At 38.6% G+C, this 22436-nt stretch overlaps 1 protein-coding gene and 1 pseudogene across 6 annotated transcripts in view; one reads left to right on the forward strand and one right to left on the reverse strand.

The window, feature by feature from the left end:
* Positions 1-22436, reverse strand: part of AP4S1 (adaptor related protein complex 4 subunit sigma 1) — a 63478-nt gene that overhangs the window by 38427 nt on the left and 2615 nt on the right. The gene's annotated exons all lie outside the window — the stretch shown is intronic.
* LOC131752680 (small nuclear ribonucleoprotein G pseudogene) lies at positions 18139-18354 on the forward strand (annotated as a pseudogene).

Here is a 22436-nt window from a genome sequence, read left to right on the forward strand (position 1 = left end):
TTAATAGGAAGACATGCATCACAATTAAAAAATAAACAAAGAGGACCTACTGTGTAGCACAGGGAATTATATTAAATATCTTGTAATAACCTATAATGGGAAAGAATCTGAAAAAGAATATATATATATATATATATATATATATATATATATATATATATATATATATATATATGGACTTTCCTGGTGGTCCAATGGTTAAGAATGCGTCTTGCAATTCAGGGGACACCTGTTTGATCCCTGGTTGGGGAACTAAGATCCCAGATGCCTTGGGGCAACTAAGCCCACCAGCTGCAACTACTGAGCCCACAAGCCACAACTAGACAGAAGTCCACACACTGCAATGAAAGATCCTGCATGCCACAACTAAGGCCCAACAGAGCCAAAAATAAATAAATTTTTTTTAAAAAAAGAATACAAACACACAACAGAAACACTGCTGTACACCTGAAACACTGTAAATCAACTATACTTCAATAAAAAAAAGAACAATGGATCTGAAAATACATTTGAACAAACAGGATATATGAATGGCTAATAAGCACATGAAAAGATGTTCAACATCATTAAACCTTAGGAAAATGCAAATTAAAACTATAACAAGATACCACTTCACACCCACTTGAATGGCTATAACAAAAAATGCAGAAAATAACACACGCTGGCCAGGATGTGAAGACACTGGAACCCTCATATGGTACTGGTGGAAATATAAATGTTATAGTCACTTTTTTTTTTTAGTTGAAGTATAGTTGATGTACAATATTATGTTACAGGTGTACAGTATAGTGATTCATAATTTTTAAAGGTTATACTCCATTTATAGTCATAAAACATTGGCTATATTTCCTGTGTTGTACTATATATCCTTGTAGCTTATTTTATACATACTAGTTTGTACTTCTGAAACCCCTACCCTTATATTGCCCCTCCCCGCTTCCCTCTCCGCACTGGTAACTATATCTGTAAGTCTGTTTCTTTTTTGTTATACTCACTAGTTTTTTGTATTTTTTCGATTCCACATATAAGTGATAACAGGGTATTTGACTTTCTCTGCCTGACTTATTTCATTTAGCATAATAACCTCTAGGTCCATCCACATTGTTGCAAATGGCAGTTTCATTTTTTTTAATGGTTCAGTAATATTCCATTGCATATACATATACCACATCTTCTTTATCCATTCATCTGTTGATAGACACTTAGGTTGATTCCATATCTTGGCAATCGTAAATAATGCTGCTATGAACATTGGGGTGCGTGTATCTTTTCTAATTAGTGTTTTTATTTCTTTCGGATATACACTTAGGAGTGGAATTGCTGGGTCATATGGTAGTTTTATTTTTCATTTTTTGAGAACCCTCCATACTGTTTTCCATAGGGACTGCACCAGTTTACATTCTCACCAACAGTGTATGAGAATTCCCTTTTCTCCACATCCTTGCCAACATTTGTTATTTGTGCTTTTTTTGATGATAGCCATTCTAACAAGTGTGAAGTGATATCTCATTGTGGTTTTGAGTTGCATGTCTGACAATTAGCAATGTTGAGCATCTTTTTCTTGTTCCTGTTGGCCATCTTTATCTCTTCCATGGAAAAATGTCTTTTCAGGTCTTCAGTGCATTTTTTAATCGGGTTGTGTATTTTTTTTAATTGAGTTGTATGAGCTGTTTATATATTTTGGATATTAACCCCTTATCAGTCATATCATTTGCAAATATTTTCTCCCATTCTATGGGTTGTCTTTTCGTTTCCTTTGCTGTGCAAAATTTTTAAGTCTAATTAGGTCTCATTTGTTAATTTTTGCTTCTATTTTCTTTGTTTTAGAAAACAGATTCAAAACAATATTGCTATAATTTATGTCAAAGAGCATTCTGCTTATGTTTTCCTCCAGGAGTTTTATGGTTTCTGGTCTCAGATTTAGGTCTTTAATCCATTTTGGGTTTATATTTGTATATGGTGTTAAAGACTGTTCTAATTCAGCGGTCCCCAACCTTTGTGGCACCAGGGACTGGTTTCGTGGAAGTCAATTTTTCCACGGATGGGGCAGGGGGCAAAGACACGGTGGTTCAGGCAGTCATGTGAGAGATGGGGAGTGGCAGATGAAGCTTTGCTCACTCGCCCGCCGCTCACCTCCTGCTGTGCAGCCTCGTTCCTAACAGGCCATGGACTGGTATGGGCCATTGCCTGAGGTTTGGGGACCCCCATTCTAATTCATTCTTTTACATGTAGTTGTCCAGTTTTCCCAGCACCACTTATTGAGGAGACTGTCTTTTCTCCATTGCACATTCTTGCCTGGCTTGTCATAGATTAATTGACCATAAATGCATGGGTTTATTTCTGGGATCTATATTTTGGTCCATTGATCTCTATGTCTATTTTTGTGCCAGTACCATACTTTTCTGATTACTGTCGTTTTATAATATAGTCTGAAGTCAGGAAGTGTGATTCCTCTTGCTCTGTTCTTTCACAAGATTGTTTTGGCAATTCAGGGTCTTTGGTATTTCCATACAAATTTTAAAATTATTTGTTCTAGTTCTGTGAAAAATACCATTGGTATTTTAAAAAAATTATTATTTTAATTTCTTTCTTTTTGGGGGGCTGCATTGGGTCTTCGATGCTGTGCACGGGTTTTCTCTAGTTGTGGTGAGCCCATTGGTATTTTTATAGGGATTTCACTGAATCTGTAGATTGCCTTGGGTAGCATGGTCATTTTAACAATATTGCTTCTTCCAATCTAAGAATACAATATATCTTTCTATCTGCTTGTGTCATCTTCAATCTCTTTCATCAGTGTCTGACAGTTTTCCAAGTTCAGGTCTTTTACCTCGTAGGTAGGTTTATTCCTAGGTATTTTATTCTTTTTGATGTGATAAGAACTGGGCCTTTTTTTTTTTGGCCGTGCCACGTGGCTTGTGGGATCTTAGTTCCCCAACCACGGATCAAACCCGCACCCTCAGCAGTGAAAACACGGAGTCCTAACCACTGGACTGCCAGGAAATTTTGATGCAATGATAAATGGGATCGTTTCCTTAATGTCTCCTTCTGATAGCTCATTGTTAGTTTATAGAAATGCAATGGATTTCTATATATTAATTTTGTATCATGAATAAATGAGACAGCCACTTTGGGAAACAATTTGGCAGTTTCTTAAAAAGTTAAAGATGAACTTACCATATTATCCAGAGATTCTACTTCTAAATATATACCCAAGAGAAATGAAAACATATGTCCACAAAAATAATTTGTACATGAATGTTCATAAAAGCATTACTCTTAATAGACAAAAAGTAGAAACAAACCAAATGTCCACCAGCTAATGAATGGATTAAAATAAATAGGGTGTATCTACCAACAAGGGAAAACTATTCAACAGCAAATGAGAATACTGCCACATGCTACAAAATGGATGAAACTTTAAAACATTGTTAAGTGAAAGAAGCCAGATGCAAAATACTATTGCACAATTCTATTAATACGAAATGCCCAGAAAAGGCTAATCTATAGAGATAGAAAGCATATTAGTTTTGGGGGGAAAACGGGGGTGGGTTTCTTTTTAGGATGATGAAAATCTGCAAACACTGGATTTGTTAGCATGGTAATATTTGCACAACTTTGTAAAGTTACTAAAATAGTACATGTACATGTATATTATACGAACTTCAGAGCTACTTTAATAAGCATAAAAGGAAGGAATTATACCAAAATGTATTTTGCTTAAATCTGGATGGTAGGATTAGGGGCAATTTTTATTCTCTATCCTTACTTTGCTTTCTTTCCCAAGTTTTAAGAGATGTCTTACTTTTTGTGTTACACACAAAAAAGTTTGTTTAAAAAATGTTGAGCTGGGCTACCCTGATGGTGCAGTGGTAAGAATCCGCCTGCCAATGCAGGGGACACGGGTCCAAGCCCTGGTCCAGGAAGAGCTCACGTGCTGTGTAGCAACTAAGCCCGTGTGCCACAACTACTGAGCCTGCGCTCTAGAGCCCATGTTCCTCAACAAGAGAAGCCACCGCAATGAGAAGCCCACACACTACAATTAAGAGTAGCCCCTGCTCACCACAACTAGAGAAAGCCCACATGCAGCAACAAAGACCCAACACAGCCAAAAATAAATAAAAATAAATTTATAAAACAAAATGTTGAGGGCTTCCCTGGTGACGCAGTGGTTGAGGGTCTGCCTGCCGATACAGGGGACGTGGGTTCGTGCCTCGGTCCGGGAGGATCCCACATGCCACGGAGTGGCTGGGCCCGTGAGCCATGGCTGCTGAGCCTGCGCGTCCGGAGCCTGTGCTCCACAGCGGGAGAGGCCACAGTGGTGAGAGGTCTGCGTACCGCAAAAAAAAAAAAAAAAAAAAATGTTGAGCTGCATTATATAATTTTACAAAATTAGCCAACTGAAAAATAAATGTTTACTTTAATAACGAAGCTATTGTTTCATTTATTGTGGTATTTCTAAATGCCATACTTCTGTAAAATATGTACTCTTTTTCAAAATGGATGTGCTGGACTTCCCTGGTGATGCAGTGGTTAAGAATCTACCTGCCAATTCAGGGGATACGGGTTCAACCCCTGGCCTAGGAAGATCGCACATGCCGCGGAGCAACTAAGCCTGTGTGCCACAACTACTGGGCCTGTGCTCTAGAGCCCGAGAGCCACAACTACTGAACCCTTGTGCTATAACTACTGAAGCCTGTGTGCCTAAAGCCTGTGCTCCACAACAAGAGAAGCCACCACAATGAGAAGCCTGTGCACTGCAACAAAGAGTAGCCACCCCTCGCGGCAACTAGAGAAAGCCTGAGCACAGCAACAAAGACCCTACACAGCCTAAAAAAATAAAAAATAAGATAAAATAAAATAAAATAAAATTTCTAAAAAAGAAAATGGATGTGCTGAGAGCATCTAATCAGTATGGCCTAACTCAGGAAACATGGAACTAGCAAGTGCTAGATTCTATTTGCCACAGCATGTTGATTCATTCTGTAGGCCAAGGAAGTTATTTAACTATTTCTGAATTTCTCCATCCTTAAGTGAGAGGAAATAATACTGGTCATTAGCAGATTTTCATCTAATTTGGATCACCTCCCTCAGAGTTTGTAATATGTTATACACTCTTTTTTTATACACTAAAACAGTTTGTTTCTTTGCTTCAAAATTTACTGAAATTCTGTGATAATACAGTTTTCTCATCTGTCAACTGGGAATAAAGACAGCTACTTCACAGACTTTCTGTCAGGACAAAAAGAGGTGAAGGAAATGCAAAGCACTCAATAGAGTCCCCTTTTTCCCTCCTCATCCTCTTCCCCAGTGTAGTTTGCACATTCTTCCCAATGGATTCTTCCTACTGCAGTTCTAAAGCTGCTGAAATTTGACTTCAGGAAACCCATCACCACCTGCTTTTCTTCCCATCCATTTTCCTCCCTGCTCCCTATCTCTCCCCCTCTCTCTAAATATCTTCTTTATGATTCAGAATACATTTTTTTAGCAGCTTCAGCTGCAACTTTTACTTTCTGTTAAATCCCTGGGCCACTCAAGAAATATTTCAACCACATTTGATTAATTTTGAATGTGTGCTATTTTACTTAAATACTTTTAAAATAATTAAAACATTTAAAAATGTTAAATTCCAAACAAATTAGGATTTGCAGGAATCCTGAAGTTAACAATTTTGCAGAAAAATTATGAAAATGCTTTGAGAATAAACCTTAATAATCTGGTCTACCATTTTCCTAGCTGTATATCTGAAAATTTTCTAATGCTTCATGTGATCCTCAGATCTTGATCTAAAGCCATTTTGGTAAATTGATCAAAAAGTCTCATCAGGACTTCCCTGGTGGCCCACTGGTTAAGACTCTGCACTTCCACTGCAGAGGGAAGAAGTTCGATCCCTGGTCGGGGAACTAAGATCCCGAGTGCCATGAAGTGCAGCCAAAAAAATAGAAAAAAAAAGTCATCAAATTCTGGTTTAAGATATACAATATAAATCCAAGGGACTTACCTGGTGGTACAGTGGATAAGTATCCACCTGCCAATGCAGGGGACATGGGTTCGATCCCTGGTCTGGGAAGATCCCACATGCTGGAGAGCAACTAAGCCCATGTGCCACAACTACTGAGCCTGCACTGTAGAACCCTCAAGCCACAACTACTGAAGCCTGAGTGCCACAACTATGAAGCCCGTGTGCCTAGAGCCCATGCTCTGCAACAAGAGAAGCCACCACAATGAGAAGCCTGCGCACCGCAACGAAGGGTAGGCCCTGCTTGCCACAACTAGAGAAAGCCTGCATGCAGCAACAAAGACCCAATGCAGCCAAAAAAATAAAAATTAAGCCTTAAAAAAAAAATATATATATATATATATAAATCCAAATAAGAATGGTTATTTGTACACCAACATCATTAATCCTTAGGAAAATGCAAATTAAAAACACAAGATACCATTTCACACCCATTTAAAACACATACATATTAATAGCAGAGACAAGCTGGAAGTTTTACCAAAATGGATGGATGTTGTATTTTTGGAGATGTTCAAGTATCAGACTTTCTATTTTAAATAGCGCGCAGGGTGTGTGTGTGTGTGGGGGTGAACTGAGGAATTCTTAAGGTCTTCACGGCAATATGATTGAAGCAGGGGAGAAAAGCCATATTTCAAAAACTGAGGATGAGGAGTTTATATACTATAAATAGACCATTACATTGTCCAAAAGTACTTGTTTTATTTTTATTCGTTAGTCATCTATGTGTGTGTGGAGTGGGGGATGGAGGGATTGAGAATAGACTGTCCATTTGTCACTTGCCAAAGAGGTGCTCACTATCAGATCTGGTGGTGGTGGGAGCTGTGCAGTTTAGAGCTACAAAATCTTAAACGCTGGAGTTCATAGTCTGTTCTTATTGTTGTTATCTTACCTCCCACTCTTCTTAGAATAGAAAAGCTGCTTTTGGGTAAGGAATCAGACTCAACCTTCCCTTTACTACACACAACGGAGATAATGACAGGTATCTTTCAAAATCAAAATAAAAGTTTTTCTTCTAAAATTGTATTCTTTTTGGTTTTAATGTCAAGGGTAACTTATTTTGAAATTTAAAATAACATTAAGAAGGGGAACTAAATGTTTACTTTGACAAAACGTGGGCATGGGCCATTAGTGAAGAAACACTTCTGGTAGTAAACCTTATTCCAAATTGTTTGGTTAATTAGCCATACAAATTAAATATTTGTGCTTAGCGACTAAAACTCTTCATTGAAATTTTGGATTAACAAAGACATCTAATATCTTAATTTTAGAGAACAGGAAGCAGGGACCAAGAGATCTAGAGGTCTTATGGATGGGCTTCTCCCAGAACTTGCTATTGTGATGTTACAATGTGTCAATAAGGAAGAACTCCAGCAGAGAAGTAGGATTACTATGTATTACTTCCCTTTCCTATAAAATGGAGTATCAAGTTACCTCTCAGATTGAAAATACTTCAAACAAAATGTTTTGGATTTTGATAAATTTAACTCTGTATTTCTTTGTTTCTTTAATATTTATTTATTTATTTATTTATTTTTGCTGTGCTGAGTCTTAGTTGTGGTGGCACACAGGATCTTTTAGTTGTGGCATGTGGGCTTCTTAGTTGTGGCATGTGAACTCTTAGCTGTGGCATGCATGTGGGATCTAGCTCCCCAACCAGGGATTGAACCCAGGCCCCCTGCACTGGGAGTGCATAGTCTTACCCACTGGAACACCAGGGAAGTCTCAACTCTGTATTTCTTAAATTAGGTTTTGTCAATTCTTGTTGGACATCTGATTTCCAGTGAAAACTGTGAAAGACATATGGAGATAGATTATTCTCATATTTTTTCCCTCTTCCAAAGAGTAGTGATCTCCTAATAGCTTTGCACTAGGACTCAAGTGATAAGCCTGTAAGCACTCTTACAGGGTCAAATACAATGTTACAGATTTTTTAATTCAAATCAAATTAAAAGAATTGAGAATTAAAATTTGATTTGCTAATGGCTCCTATAGTTTTATGTCAAACAAAGAAGAAACAAACCAACCCCAACTGGGATTCAGAGGTATCTCACTTTATACAAAAGTCTATAGACTTCCCTGGTGGTCCAGTGGTTAAGACTCTGTGCTTCCACTGCAGGTGACACAGGTTTGATCCCTGGTTGGGGAACTAAGATCCCACATGCCATGTAAACAAAAAAAAAAAAAAAAAAAGTCTATAGAAGTATAAAGTTTATATAAAAGTTGACTATAAATTAAAATGCAATACCCAAATTATGGAAAATGTTTCTATAAAACCATCACTCCATAGTTTACTGGCAATTAACTTGTTTCAACATTATACGGTCTTTTACCTTAGTGTTCACATTACCTGGGGGGAAAAATTAGTAACCATGTGGAATTTTTCCAAAAAAATGTGTAAGAAAATAATACTACAGGGGGGTGGAATCAAGATGGTATACTAGGAGGACGCGGAATTTGCATCTCCTCACAACTAGGGCATCTACCAGGCACCGGTGCAGGACCACAGACACCTAAGAGGATGGGAGGAACCCCCAGCAACCAGGTAGGATGTGGGCTGTGGGGGGAGTGAGGGGGAGGAGAAGTGTTGGCAGGATGGGACTGGCACCCCTGAAGGGCAGCTGGGGGAGGGGAAGGGATCCCAGGTCCCAAGGGGAAATTGGGGAACCACTGGGAGGGCAGAGGATCAAAAGGGAGCGTGACCAGGTTTCCCTGCCCACTTGGGCCCCCAGAAACCTGCTGAGATCCCAGGCCTAATCCTCTGCCCACCTAGGCCCCCTCCAGCCAGGCAGGTCCTGAGGGAGTGGGAAGGTGGGAAGGAGGAGCAAAAGTAAAGTCCAGACCTATGAGACGGGCACCCCTGAGGGGGGGGCTGCGGGAGGGGAGGAGTTCCTACACACTGTGGGACCCATCCATGGTTAGGGGTCCAGCAGCAACCAGGGAGACCCTGGGGGAAATAGTGTGGGAAGGGTGAAAAGGAACAGAAGAGAATGCTGCCAATGCTTTCCCTGTCCACTTAGGCTCTGGGAACCCTCTTGGGTTCCCGGGCCTAATCCTGTGCCCTCAGAGCCTCCCTCCTGCCGTGCAGAGCCCAAGCCCCGCCCCTACACCCCCACCCAGTGCACTGCCTACAAACTCCAGAACTCCACACTCCAGAGGCCCTCATTTGGACATCTGCCTCTCCCCTTCTGTGCAGGTCCTAAGCAGAGGCCCTGCCCCATGCTTGAACATAACCCACCTAGGCCACACCCCAAATTCAAACATCACCACCCCCGCCTGCCTAGGTCCCACCCCACCCTAAACCCTGCCCCTGTCTAAGTTCCACCCCCTGCCTAAACTCTGCCCCCATAGCCAAGGTTGTTTTTTTTTTCCTCTTTTAGATTGGGGTTCTGTTTTACCTTGCTGATTAACTGTTGTTGATTCTTTTATATTTTTATTTTTCATAATAAATCTTTTATTTTTCTAATTTTATTTTATTCTTTATACTTTGTTATTGTTCTCTCCTTTTGGCTTGTTCCCACCCCTTCCTTTTTTATTTTTCTTTTTCTGTTGTGGTTTTATTTTACCTTGTTGCAGTTGTTTCAATTACAGTTTTATTTTTCCTAATATATTTTTATCTTTCTAATTTTATTTTGTTTTAAATTCTTTGATATTGTACTGCTCCTTTTTTTCCTTCTTTCTTCCTTCCTTTTTTTTTTTGCTGTGCCACAAGGCTTGCGGGATCTTGGTTCCCAGGCTGGAGGTCAGGCCTGAGCTCCTGTGGTAGCAGCTCCAAGTCCAAACTGCTGGACTAACAGAGAACCTCAAACACCAGGGAATATCAATCGGAGTGATGATGCCCATAGGTCCTCATCTCAGCACCAAGACCCAACTGCCTGTAAACTCCAGTGCTGGACGTCTCAGGCCAAACAACCAGTAAGACAGGAAAACAGCACCACCCATCAAAAAAAATAAAAATAAAAAGAAACGACAAAAAAAAATGTTACAGATGAAGGAGCAAGGTAAAAACCTACAAGACCAAATAAATGAAGAAGACATAGGCAACCTACCTGAAAAAGAATTCAGAGTACTGATACTAAAGATGATCCAAAATCTTGGACACAGAATGGAGAAAATACAAGAAACATTAACAAGAACCTAGAAGAACTACAGAGCAAACAAACAGTGATGAACAACACAATTACTGAAATTAAAAATACCCTAGAAGGAATCAATAACAGAGTAACTGAGGCAGAAGAATGGATAAGTGAGCTGGAAGATAAAATGGTGGAAATAACTGCCAGGGAGCAGAATAAAGAAAAAAGAATGAGAAGAATTGAGGACAGTCTCCGAGACCTCTGGAACAACATTAAATGTACCAACATTCGAATTATAGGGGTCCCAGAAGAAGAAGAGAAAAGGAAAGGGTCTGAAAAAATATTTTAAAAGATTATAGTTGAAAACTTCTCTAACATGGGAAAAGAAAATAGTCAATCAAGTCCAGGAAGCACAGAGAGTATCATACAGGATAAACCCAAAGAGAAACATGCCAAGACACATATTAATCAAACTATCAAAAATTAAATAGAAAGAAAAAATATTAAAAGCCACAAGGGAAAAGTAACAAATAACATACAAGGGAATCTCCATAACTTTAACAGCTGATCTTTCAGCAGAAACTCTGCAAGCCAGAAGGGAGTGGCAGGACATATTTAAAGTGATGAAAGGGAAAAGCCTACAACCAAGGTCACTCTACCAAGCAAAGATCTCATTCAGATTCAATGGAGAAATTAAAACCTTTACAGATAAGCAAAAGTTAAAAGAATTCAGCACCACCAAACCAGCTTTACAACAAATGCTAAAGGAACTTCTCTGGCAGGAAACACAAGAGCAGTAAAAGACCTACAATAACAAACCCAAAACAATTAAGAAAATGGTAATAGGAACATACATATCGATAATTACCTTAAATGTAAATGGATTAAATGCTCCAACCAAAAGACATAGACTGGCTGAATGGATACAAAACCAAGACCCATACATATGCTGTCTACAAGAGAACCACTTCAGACCTAGGGACACATACAGACTGAAAATGAGGGGATGGACAAAGATATTCCATGCAGATGGAAATCAAAAGAAAGCTGGAGTAGCAATTTCATATCAGACAAAATAAACTTTAAAATAAAGACTATTACAAGAGACAAAGAAGGACACTACATAAGGATCAAGGGAGCAATCCAAGAAGAAGATATAAAAATCATAAATATTTATACACCCAACATAGGAGCACCTCAGTATATAAGGCAAATGCTAACAGCCATAAAAGGGGAAATCGACAGTAATACAATAATAGTAGGGGACTTTAACAACCCACTTTCACCAGTGGACAGATCATCCAAAATGAAAATAAATAAGGAAACAAAAGCTTTAAATGACACATTAATCAAGATGGACTTAATTGATATTTACAAGAAATTCCATACAAAAACAGAATACACTTTCTTCTCAAGTGCTCATGTAACATTCTCAGGATAGACCATACCTTAGGTCACAAATCAAGCTGTGGTAAATTTAAGAAAATTGAAATCGTATCAAGTATCCTTTCCAACCATAATGCTATGGGACTGGATACCAATTACAGGAAAAGAACTGTAAAAAAAAAAAACACACATGGAGGCTAAACAATATGCTACTTAATAACCAAGAGGTCACTGAAGAAATCCAAGAGGAAATAAAAAAATACCTAGAAACAAATGACAATGAAAACATGACAACCCAAAACCAATGGGATGCAGCAAAAGCAGTTCTAAGAGGGAAGTTTAGAGCAATACAATCCTACCTCAAGAAAGAAGAAAAACCTCAAATAAACAACCTAACCTTACACCTAAAGCAATTAGAGAAAGGAGAACAAAAAAAACCCCAAAGTTAGCAGGAGGAAAGAAATCATAAAGATCAGATCAGAAATCAATGAAAAAGAAATGAAGGAAACAATAGCAAAGATCTATAAAACTAAAAGCTGGTTCTTTGAGAAGATGAGCAAAATTGATAAACCATCAGCCAGACTCATCAAGAAAAAAGGGAGAAGACTCAAATCAACAGAATTAGAAATGAAAAAGAAGTAACAACTGACACTGGAGAAATACAAAGGATCATGAGAGATTACTACAAGCAACTATATGCCAATTAAATGGACAACCCAGAAGAAATGAACAAATTCTTAGAAAAGCACAACCTTCCAAGACTGAACCAGGAAGAAACAGAAAATATAAACAAGACCAATCACAAGCACTGAAATTGAAACTGTGATTAAAAATCTTCCAACAAACAAAAGCCCAGGACCAGGAGGCTTCACAGGCGAATTCTACCACACATTTACAGAATAGCTAACACCTATCCTTCTAAAACTCTTCCAAAATATAGCAGAGGGAGAACACTCCCAAACTCATTCTATGAGGCCACCATCACTCTGATGCCAAGACCAGGCAAAGATGTCACAAAAAAGAAAACTGCAGGCCAATATCTCTGATGAACATAGATGCAAAAATCCTCAACAAAATACTAGCAAATAGAATCCAACAGCACATTAAAAGGATCATACACCATGATCAAGTGGGGTTTACTCCAGGAATGCAAGGAGCCTTCAATATATGCAAATCAATCAATGTGATACACCATATTAACAAATTGAAGGATAAAAACCGTATGATCATCTCAATAGATGTAGAAAAAGCCTTCATCAAAATTCAACACCCATTTATGATAAAAACTCTCCAGAAAGTAGGCATAGAGGGAACCTGCCTCAATATAATAAAGGCCATAGATGACAAACCCACAGCCAACATCGTTCTCAATGGTGAAAAACTGAAACCATTTCCACAAAGATCAGGAACAAGACAAGGTTGCCCACTCTCACCACTATTATTCAACGTAGTTTTGGAAGTTTTAGCTGCAGCAATCAGAGAAGAAAAAGAAACAAAAGAAATCTAAATTGGAAAAAAAGTAAAACTGTCACTGTTTGCAGATGACATGATACTATACATAGAGAATCCTAAAGATGCTACCAGAAAACTACTAGAGTTAATCAATGAATTTGGTAGAGTAGCAGGATACAAAATTAATGTACAGAAATCTCTTGCATTCCTATACACTAATGATGAAAAATCTGAAAGAGAAATTAAGGAAACACTCCCATTTACCACTGAAACAAAAAGAATAAAATACCTAGGAATAAACCTACCTAAGTAGGTAAAAGACCTGTATGCAGAAAACTGTAAGACACTCATGAAAGAAATTAAAGATGATACAAACAGATGGAGTGATATACCATGCTCTTGGATCGGAAGAGCCAAAATTGTGTAAATGAATATACTACCCAAAGCAATCTACAGATTCAGTGCAATCCCTATCAAACTGCCAATGGCATTTTTCACAAACTAGAACAAAAAATTTCACAATTTGTATGGAAACACAAAAGCCCCCGAATAGCCAAAGCAATCTTGAGAAAGAAAAACAGAGCTGGAGGAATCAGGCTTCCAGACTTCAGACTATACTACAAAGCTACAGTAATCAAGACAGTATGGTACTGGCACAAAATCAGAAATATAGATCAATGGAACAGGATAGAAAGCCCAGAGATAAACCCACACACATATGGTCACCTTATCTTTGATAAAGGAGGCAAGTGTATACAATGGAGAACAGACAGCCTCTTCAATAAGTGGTGCTGGCAAAACTGGACAGCTACCTATAAAAGAATGAAATTAGAACATTCCCTAATGCCATACACAAAAATAAACTCAGAATGGATTGAAGACCTAAATGTAAGGCCAGACACCATAAAATTCTTCGAGAAAAACATAGGCAGAACATTCTATGACATAAATCACAGCAAGATCCTTTTTGACCCACCTCCTAGAGAAATGGAAATAAAAACTAAAATAAACAAATGGGACCTAATGAAACTTAAAAGCTTTTGCACAGTAAAGGAAAACATAAACAAGATGAAAAGACAACCCTCAGAATGGGAGAAAATATTTGCAAAGGAAGCAACTGACAGAGGATTAACCTCCAAAATATACAACCAGCTCATGCAGGTCAATATCAAAAAATACAAACAACCCAATCCAAAAATGGGCAGAAGACCTAAACAGACATTTCTCCAAAGAAGATATACAGATTGCCAGCAAACACATGAAAGGATGCTCAACATCACTAATCATTAGAGAAATGCATATCAAAACTACAATGAGGTATCACCTCATACCAGTCAGAATGGTCATTATCAAAAAATCTACAAACGATAAATGCTGGAGAGGGTGTGGAGAAAAGGGAACCCTCTTGCACTGTTGGTGGGAATGTCAATTGATACAGCCACTATGGAGAAGAGCATGGAGGTTCCTTAGAGAACTAAAAATAGAACTACCAGATGACCCAGCAATCCCACTACTGGGCATATATCCTGAGAAAACCATAATTCAAAAAGAGTCATGTACCACAATGTTCATTGCGGCACTATTTACAATAGCCAGGACATGGAAGCAACCTAAGTGTCCATCGACAGATGAATGGATAAAGAAGATGTAGCACATATATACAATGTAATATTACTCAGCCATAAAAAGAAATGAAATTATTTGTAGTGAGGTGGATGGACCTAGAGTCTGTCATACAGAGTGAAGTAAGTCAGAAAGAGAAAAACAAATACAGTATGCTAACACATATATATGGAATCTAAAGAAAAAAAAAGGTTCTCATGAACCTAGGGGCAGGACAGGAATAAAGACACAGACATAGAGAATTGACTTGAGGACACGGGGAGGGGGAAGGGGAAGCTGGGACGAAGTGAGAGAGTAGCACTGACATATATACACTACCAAATGTAAAACAGATAGCTAGTGGGAAGCAGCTGCATAGCACATGGAGATCAGCTTGATGCTTTGCAACCACGTAGAGGGGTGGGATAAGGAAGGTGGGAGGGAGATGCAACAGGGAGGGGATATGGGGATATACGTTATGCATATAGCTGATTCACTTTGTTATACATTAGAAACTAACACAAGACTGTAAAGCAATTATACTCCAGTAAAGATGTTTTTAAAAAAAGAAAAGAATACTATAAAACTACAGTTATATTATTGAAATTATTATTTAAGATCTTAATTAAATGAAGTGTGTCTTGAGTTAAAATGAAGCAGTATTAAAAGCTACATTAACATTTTTCAGTCCTGAAGAGATCACTTAGAAAATTATGACTCCGTTTTGCAGATCATTGCTTTAAAAGAAACAATGAAACACAGTAATTACTGTATTAAACCTTAATTTGAGGATCAGTTTACTCAACCAACAGGATCTATCTTTTTTGTTAGTTAGATGGCCACAACTAACTCTAATTCAAATGAGTAATTAATGCTCCTGATATTTGATGGTGGTCATGAAAGAATCTGCTGCTGTAACCTGAGAGGCATTATTCACCCTTTATGATAAGATGTCCTAATAACCCAACAAAACAACTCTTGAAGAGAGATAATAACAATAGAAAACACACAGTGCTTACCAAACAGCCAGGCACTGTTTCAAATGCTTTACCTACACTCATTTAATCCTCATAATAGCTTTATGAGTTAGAGACTGTTTTTATCTCCACTTCACAGATATGAAAACTTAGTCACTTGCCAAAGGTCGAGGAAGGACCCAATCATGTTAGCCAGGCTCCAGTGTCTGTGCTCTCACCCACTGCTCTTTACCTCCAGGTTTGCCTCAAGACTCCAGTAATTCAGTGACGACTGTTATATGACCATGGACATACAATTTCACTCTCCATTCACTAGCGTAAATCTAGGTCTACCCAGTTTGTACCCTCTATTCAAAAGCTTTCACTGGCTAATGGCTATATGTGCATATTTTGGCAGGTTTAATCTTGACCCCAGAGTATATCACAAAAGGTGCAATTCTAACAGACTATTTGCTTACAGTTGATCTCAACAGGGAGCCTAAAGCCTAAGAAGTGGCTTAATCAGATAATGTGAAACTTTAGGACAGAAAAGCTCATACTACTGCATTTATTACAGTGTGTTTAACATTTGTAATCAGACCTAAACTTCCAAAATTCTTATGTCTGACTCGCTCTCTTAGTGAGTTCAGCTAATCTCCCTTTCTACTTCCAATAAATAAAACATACCCAGCAAATGCTGTCCAAGGTAAGTTTTCAGACAGGTATCTGAATTTAGTATCATTCTTGTTCCGATCAGGTGTCAGGGTAAACACAGAGCCTTTCAGGTGGACTGCTTGGCTGCCCTTTGCCCAGGAGCACTTTTTGCTTTACTGAATTTCACTGTAAAGTACAGCAACATGTTACAGCTCCTGGCTGAAAATGTAAATAGGAGAGTAAAGTTGTCAGACAAGAGCCTGCCCAACTGTTCCCATAGGATATTATTCATACTTAAATTTACACTCACTTATATCTCACATCTCTGAATAGCAAAAGTGTCACAATTATTTTAGCAGTGATCAAATAAGTTATTTCAATAGCAGGGCTCTAATAAATAAATTTAGGTTAACTAGCAGGCAATTTAAACTTTAAAACACCAAGAGTGCAGAGAAGCAAGGGAGTTGGTGTTAGTAGCAGAGCAGTTTGGGAAGTTCCCGGGATCGCCTTACAAAAAACAGTGAGAGCCACGAAGATGGAAAAAAAGAAAAAACTATACAGTAACATCTTTTTAAAAAAAAATTTTTATTTATTTATTTTTGTCTGTGTTGGGTCTTCACTTCTGCGCGTGGGCTTTCTCTAGTTGCGGCGAGCAGGGGCCACTCTTCATCGCGGTGCGCGGGCCTCTCACTATCGTGGCCTCTCTTGCTGTGGAGCACAGGCTCCAGACGCGCAGGCTCAGTAGTTGTGGCTCACGGGCCCAGTTGCTCCGCGGCATGTGGGATCTTCCCAGACCAGGGCTCAAACCCGTGTCCCCTGCATTGTCAGGCAGACTCTCAACCACTGCGCCACCAGGGAAGCCCTACAGTAACATCTTTACCAAAAACCAAGGGAAAAACATCCCCTGGAACTCCAGGACACTAACTACCCTGTGCAACTAGAATGGGGGAACCCCACCTGTGCTAGCAGAAGTGGAGGTTTTAAAATGTGGTCCTGTAAGGGTCAAAAGAGCCAAGGAACCCAGAAATCACCAAGTCATCATCCAAAGGAAGGGCGCCCCCCCTCCTTGATGTGGGAACACCAGGAGGGAATCTAAGTACCACACTGAGAACTGGGAGGAGATCTGGCAGGATCTCTTTTGCCAATGAGTGCAAGGAAAGGTCCTAACCAGGACCCCGAAGGCTTGGCAACATCCAGTGGAAGCTCTTTAAAAGAAAGACAGACTCCACGCTGAGCAGAAACTGTTGAGAGTAGAGCACAATATATGTGTTAAAAGACAGCTCGCTAGCTAGCTAAGTCTGACAATAGCTAGATCAGGCTGATCAAGTTTAGTACATTACAGTACTAAAACTGAGACAATTAGACATTTTGTGCTGCCTGGTGTGATGCAATAGAAAGTACATTGCATCCCCAATGGAGAAATGTTTTTAACAAAAAAAATTAAAACCTGAACCAAACCTAGCTTCTAGATCTAACTCCTAGTTTATAGACAATACGGAGGAGAAAGGAATATGCTAAATAATACAATAAAAATGCAACCAGCCAAATGTGGGAAATTCTGCAGGATAAATAACCTCACCTTTTCAAAAAATTAATGGCATGACAATGTGGGGGTTAGGGGGGAGACAAATAAAAAAAGACCTAAAGATACAGCAAATAAAGAAAATATATAGATTTTGTTTGGATCCTGATTTGAAATCACCAACTCTTAAAAAAATTTTTTTTTAGATAATTGGGGGAAATTGATGATGGACTAGGGATTATACTGTATAATGGAATTACCACTAATTTTATTGGTGTGATAATGATATTGTGGTATGTTGAAAATAAAAAGGTCCTAATCTGTTAAAGATACCTAGAGAAGTTTTTACCAATGAAATAATATGATGTCTGGGATTTACTTTAAATTATTCCGAGGGCCGGCCATGGAAGTGTGAGGGAGGCTATGAATTCCATTTCAAGGTATCTTTGAGCTTGTTGAGTAGACGCCATAAGCAAGGCTCACCCTCCTGAGCTGAAAAATTTATGGACAATAAGTTAACACTGAAATCAAATGGTGGTGGACATGTCCAAGGAATTTTGGGGGATTTGATTCCTTTATGAATCTTTCAATAGATGAATGTGCAAAGACAGCAATTGGTGGGTGACAGAACAATACTGGAATGGCAGTATAAGGGAAAATAGTACCATCATGTTAGAAGCCTTGGAATGAGTATAAACAAAGGTTGTGTTCATCAAAGAAATCAATTGCTTCCTCATGTCTCATCTCCAAAGGCCCTGTTTCACTATCATATAAAAAATTGAGCAGTGTACATTTTCGTGTTAAACTTTCTTGGTAAACGTTTTTAATAGTCAAAAAAAAAATTCCTCACACAGGAAAAAAAAGGGGAACAGATGAAATAAGAATGGCAAAATCTTGATAACTGTTGAAAATGGCAGTTCATTAGACATTTTTTTTTCTACTTTTACATGATTGAAATCCAAAATAAAAAGTTAAATAAAAATGCCTAGGGACTTCCCTAGTGGTCCACTGGTTAAGACTTGGAGCTTCTACTGCAGGGGGCATGGGTTCAATCCCTGGTTGGGGAACTGAGACACCACATGCTGGGCAGCCAAAAATAAAAAGTCTTATGCACAACATGATTTACAACACCCAATTACTATATTGAAAGCTATAATACAAAAGGAGCAATAGGAGTTATTTAAAAATGCTCTAAGGAATTCTTTAATCTTTTTTTGTAGGGTAATTGTCAGGTACTTTAGGTTAGTCTATTAAATAGACAAAACTAAAGGTTACCATCTTTAAAAATGTTATCATAAAAAAATAAGTTTTTGTGAATTTTTGCCAAATTTAAAACATTTTCCAAAGAAAACACTGTCTTTAGCAGAGATTTCCCAGGCAAGGTGTCCATGTCTGTCTGGTACCATTCTTCTGAACATTCTCCCCTGCTGCTCCAACAGGAGACAAACCACATTTCCAAGATTGTTAAATTATTACCTAGGAAAGTTCTGGCAATTTCCCATTCAGTAACATTTTCCAGTCATTTGGTTCTCATGTTTATAGACCTGGTTGTTCACTTTTGGCCAATGTTCAGGAGGGACTTGGCTCCAGGCAATCCTTTTTTCTTTTTTCCCTTTCAATTTTGACATCTCTATAAGTTAGCTATTATACAGTATTATCACAGCCTACTGCTTTCTGACTCATATTACCCAGGAGACAATTCAGGAATAAACTTGGACTAGAATTTTATATAGCATGCAGAGTTTCCTGAAGGTCTTGGTGCCTATTTTTCTGTAATCTGTGAAGGTCCTTTTCCTTTTCTTTTCCACACAATATATTATTTGAATAGTTCAGGTATCCTGCATATATTTCTACACTTTTCTTAGCCACAAACAACTGCTTTAATGAGAAGTAGATACCTGATCTTACTATGCTGGTTAAACCACAGTGCAGGTCAAAGCTGCCTCCTTTTCTGTTCCATCTCCATTATACACTTTGCTCGTTTGGTTTTTGAACACATGCCAACTCTTCTCAAAGATATTTCTCTGGGCTCTAATATTCATTTGTCTTCTCTCTCTCTCTCTCTCTCTCTCTCTCTCTCTCTCTCTATGTATATATATATATATATATATAATATATATATTTTTCTATATATATTTTGTGTGTGTGTGTGTGTGTGTGCGGTATGCAGGCCTCTCACTGTTGTGGCCTCTCCCATTGCGGAGCACAGGCTCTGGATGCACAGGCTCAGCGGCCATGGCTCACCGGCCCAGCCGCTCGGCGACATGTGGGATCTTCCCAGACCAGGGCACGAACCCGTGTCCCCTGCATCAGCAGGCGGACTCTCAACCAGTGCGCCACCAGGGAAGCCCTGTTTTCTGTATTTATAAATGTAAACACTATGTAATTTCCCCAAGTGACTGAATCACCCTGAAACTACCTAAAAAATGATTTCAAAGGTGCAAATGATTTGGGAGCCAGAGGTAGTAATATTAAATCCATTGACAGGACAGAAGGAGGCAGAATTGTAAAGGGAGACTTTATTTCTTATTTCCAAATAAACATACTCACTGATGTAAGAGTAGGAATACTTTCTATTCTACTAAGGGCTGCGGAAGTGACCCAGAACTCTTATCTCAGCTTTCTCTCCTCATAGAGATAAGAATACTTGTCACAATCTTTTCAGATGATGGAAAAAGATGACTAGATCATTGATTGTGAACCAGTCTGAGCCCTTTATTAGTAGGATGTCAAGTACATAGTCAGCAAGGCATGAAAGTGGATGTTCAGGAAATTGCCTATGGACTAGGGTTAGACTGTACAATGGAATTACCATTAATTTTATAGGTGTGATAATGGTATAGTGGTATGTTAAAAAAAAATCTGTTAAAGATACCTAGAGAAGTATGTACCAATGAAATAATATGATGTCTGGGAAGGAATTCACATAGCTCTCAAAGTCAGGGTCAAAACACTTTGTACAGGGCTTCCCTGGTGGCGCAGTGGTTGAGAGTCCGCCTGCCGATGCAGGGGATACGGGTTTGTGCCCTGGTCCGGGAAGATCCCACATGCTGCGGAGCGGCTGGGCCCGTGAGCCATGGCCGCTGAGCCTGTGCATCCGGAGCCTGTGCTCCGCAACAGGAGAGGCCACAATAGTGAGAGGCCTCTGTAGAGCAAAAAACAAAACAAAACAACAACAAAAAAACCCCTTTGTATATAAGGTATTGCAATAACTGGGAAGAAGGCATCTGAGTGTTAACCACTCTGATGTATTTAAAAGACTAGAATTCCTTAACATACTTTTGCTGATATAATATATGCACACGAAATGTGACAAGTCTCTTTTTGGTCAGGTAGAATAAAAACACAGGTGTCTAAGATTAGCTAATGGGGAAAAAAACCCTTAAAATTCTAAACTGATTAAAGATATAAATAGGCAGGCATTGAAACTGAGAGAATCAATGGGAGTGGAGGAGAAATGAACAAGACTGATGAAAGGACAGAACAAACAGGAAGTTTCAAAGGTTGATGCTGAAAAGAGGAAATGACTCAGTCACAGTTTAGGAAGGGAATTCCAGTTAGGTGAGTTGTAGGTGAGCCTGGGAAAGCTCATTAACTACAAAGAGCAAGATTCTAGGAGCTCACTGCAGACTGTCCTTGTAGTGATGTACACAAAGCACAATATCAATACTGTAAAAAATAATCTCCCAATAGAGGAGAAAATTTTGGTGTCTTTTGCTATTAGTGCTCATGACAGTTCTGGTCATTGAACCTCAAGAGATAATTGGTACAATGGTAGCAAAAACTGGTAAAAAAAAAAGATTGAGGTGAAGGAAAAATATTCAAATTAGTCTAGTATGAATTTAAGTTATTCATCAAACATTTATTGGGGATTTCACTGTTTCAGGCACTGGGGGTACAGTTTTCAACAAGAGGGGCATAGGTCCTGCCCCTCTAGGAGGCTACAATCCTGCAGATAAATGACTATGATCTGGGAAGAATATGGTTTAGGATTGCATTGTTGACATTTATAAAACCATGGACAAAGTGAATCCAGACATGTTCAACTGGAATTCTTCAAATAGGGAGTGTAAGAGACAGATCTGGATAAGACTTTGAGGAAGTAAGGGTGCTTGGTGCTAAGTAATTTGCCTAAAACTAGACTGGAAAGTCTGTCAAGGCAGAGATTATGTCTGTTTGATTCACAGTGGTTCACCAGCGACTAAGAGTATCTGAAAAATAGTAGCCAATCCAGAAATTAAAAAAAAAAAAACAAGAAAGTAAATAAGTGAAGCAAAGATTTGCAGTACCTGTTATGTGACTGTCTTGCTTTCATAGTGTTTAGTATGAGTGTCACCAAGGAGTACATATATAGACAATTTAAATACAATGTAATAAGTATTAGGAGTTAAGCATGGGATACTATTAGGATACTATACTAAATAATTCATGGATCTGGAAAGCTTCTTGGAGGAAGAAATACTTGAGATGAGTTTTGAAAGAAGAAGGGAAGGAAAGCCAATTGGATACAGCATGTATTAAATTCTTGTGGAATGAAACAGCATTACACATTTGAGGAACCCAAAATGGTGCAGATTAGCTGGAGACAATAGGGTATCATGATGGTGTGATGGTAAATTAGGCAATAAGGACTTTTATATACTATGCTAAAATTTGGGCTTTATTATAAGTCTAGTGATCATTAATATATTTTAAGCAGGGAATGATAGGATCAGATCTGCCTTTTGAAGATCACTCAGGCATCAGTGGTAGTGGAAGGCTGGGGAACAGTA

Source organism: Kogia breviceps, chromosome 3, assembly GCF_026419965.1.
Source record: "Kogia breviceps isolate mKogBre1 chromosome 3, mKogBre1 haplotype 1, whole genome shotgun sequence".
Taxonomy (NCBI): Eukaryota; Metazoa; Chordata; class Mammalia; order Artiodactyla; family Physeteridae; genus Kogia; species Kogia breviceps.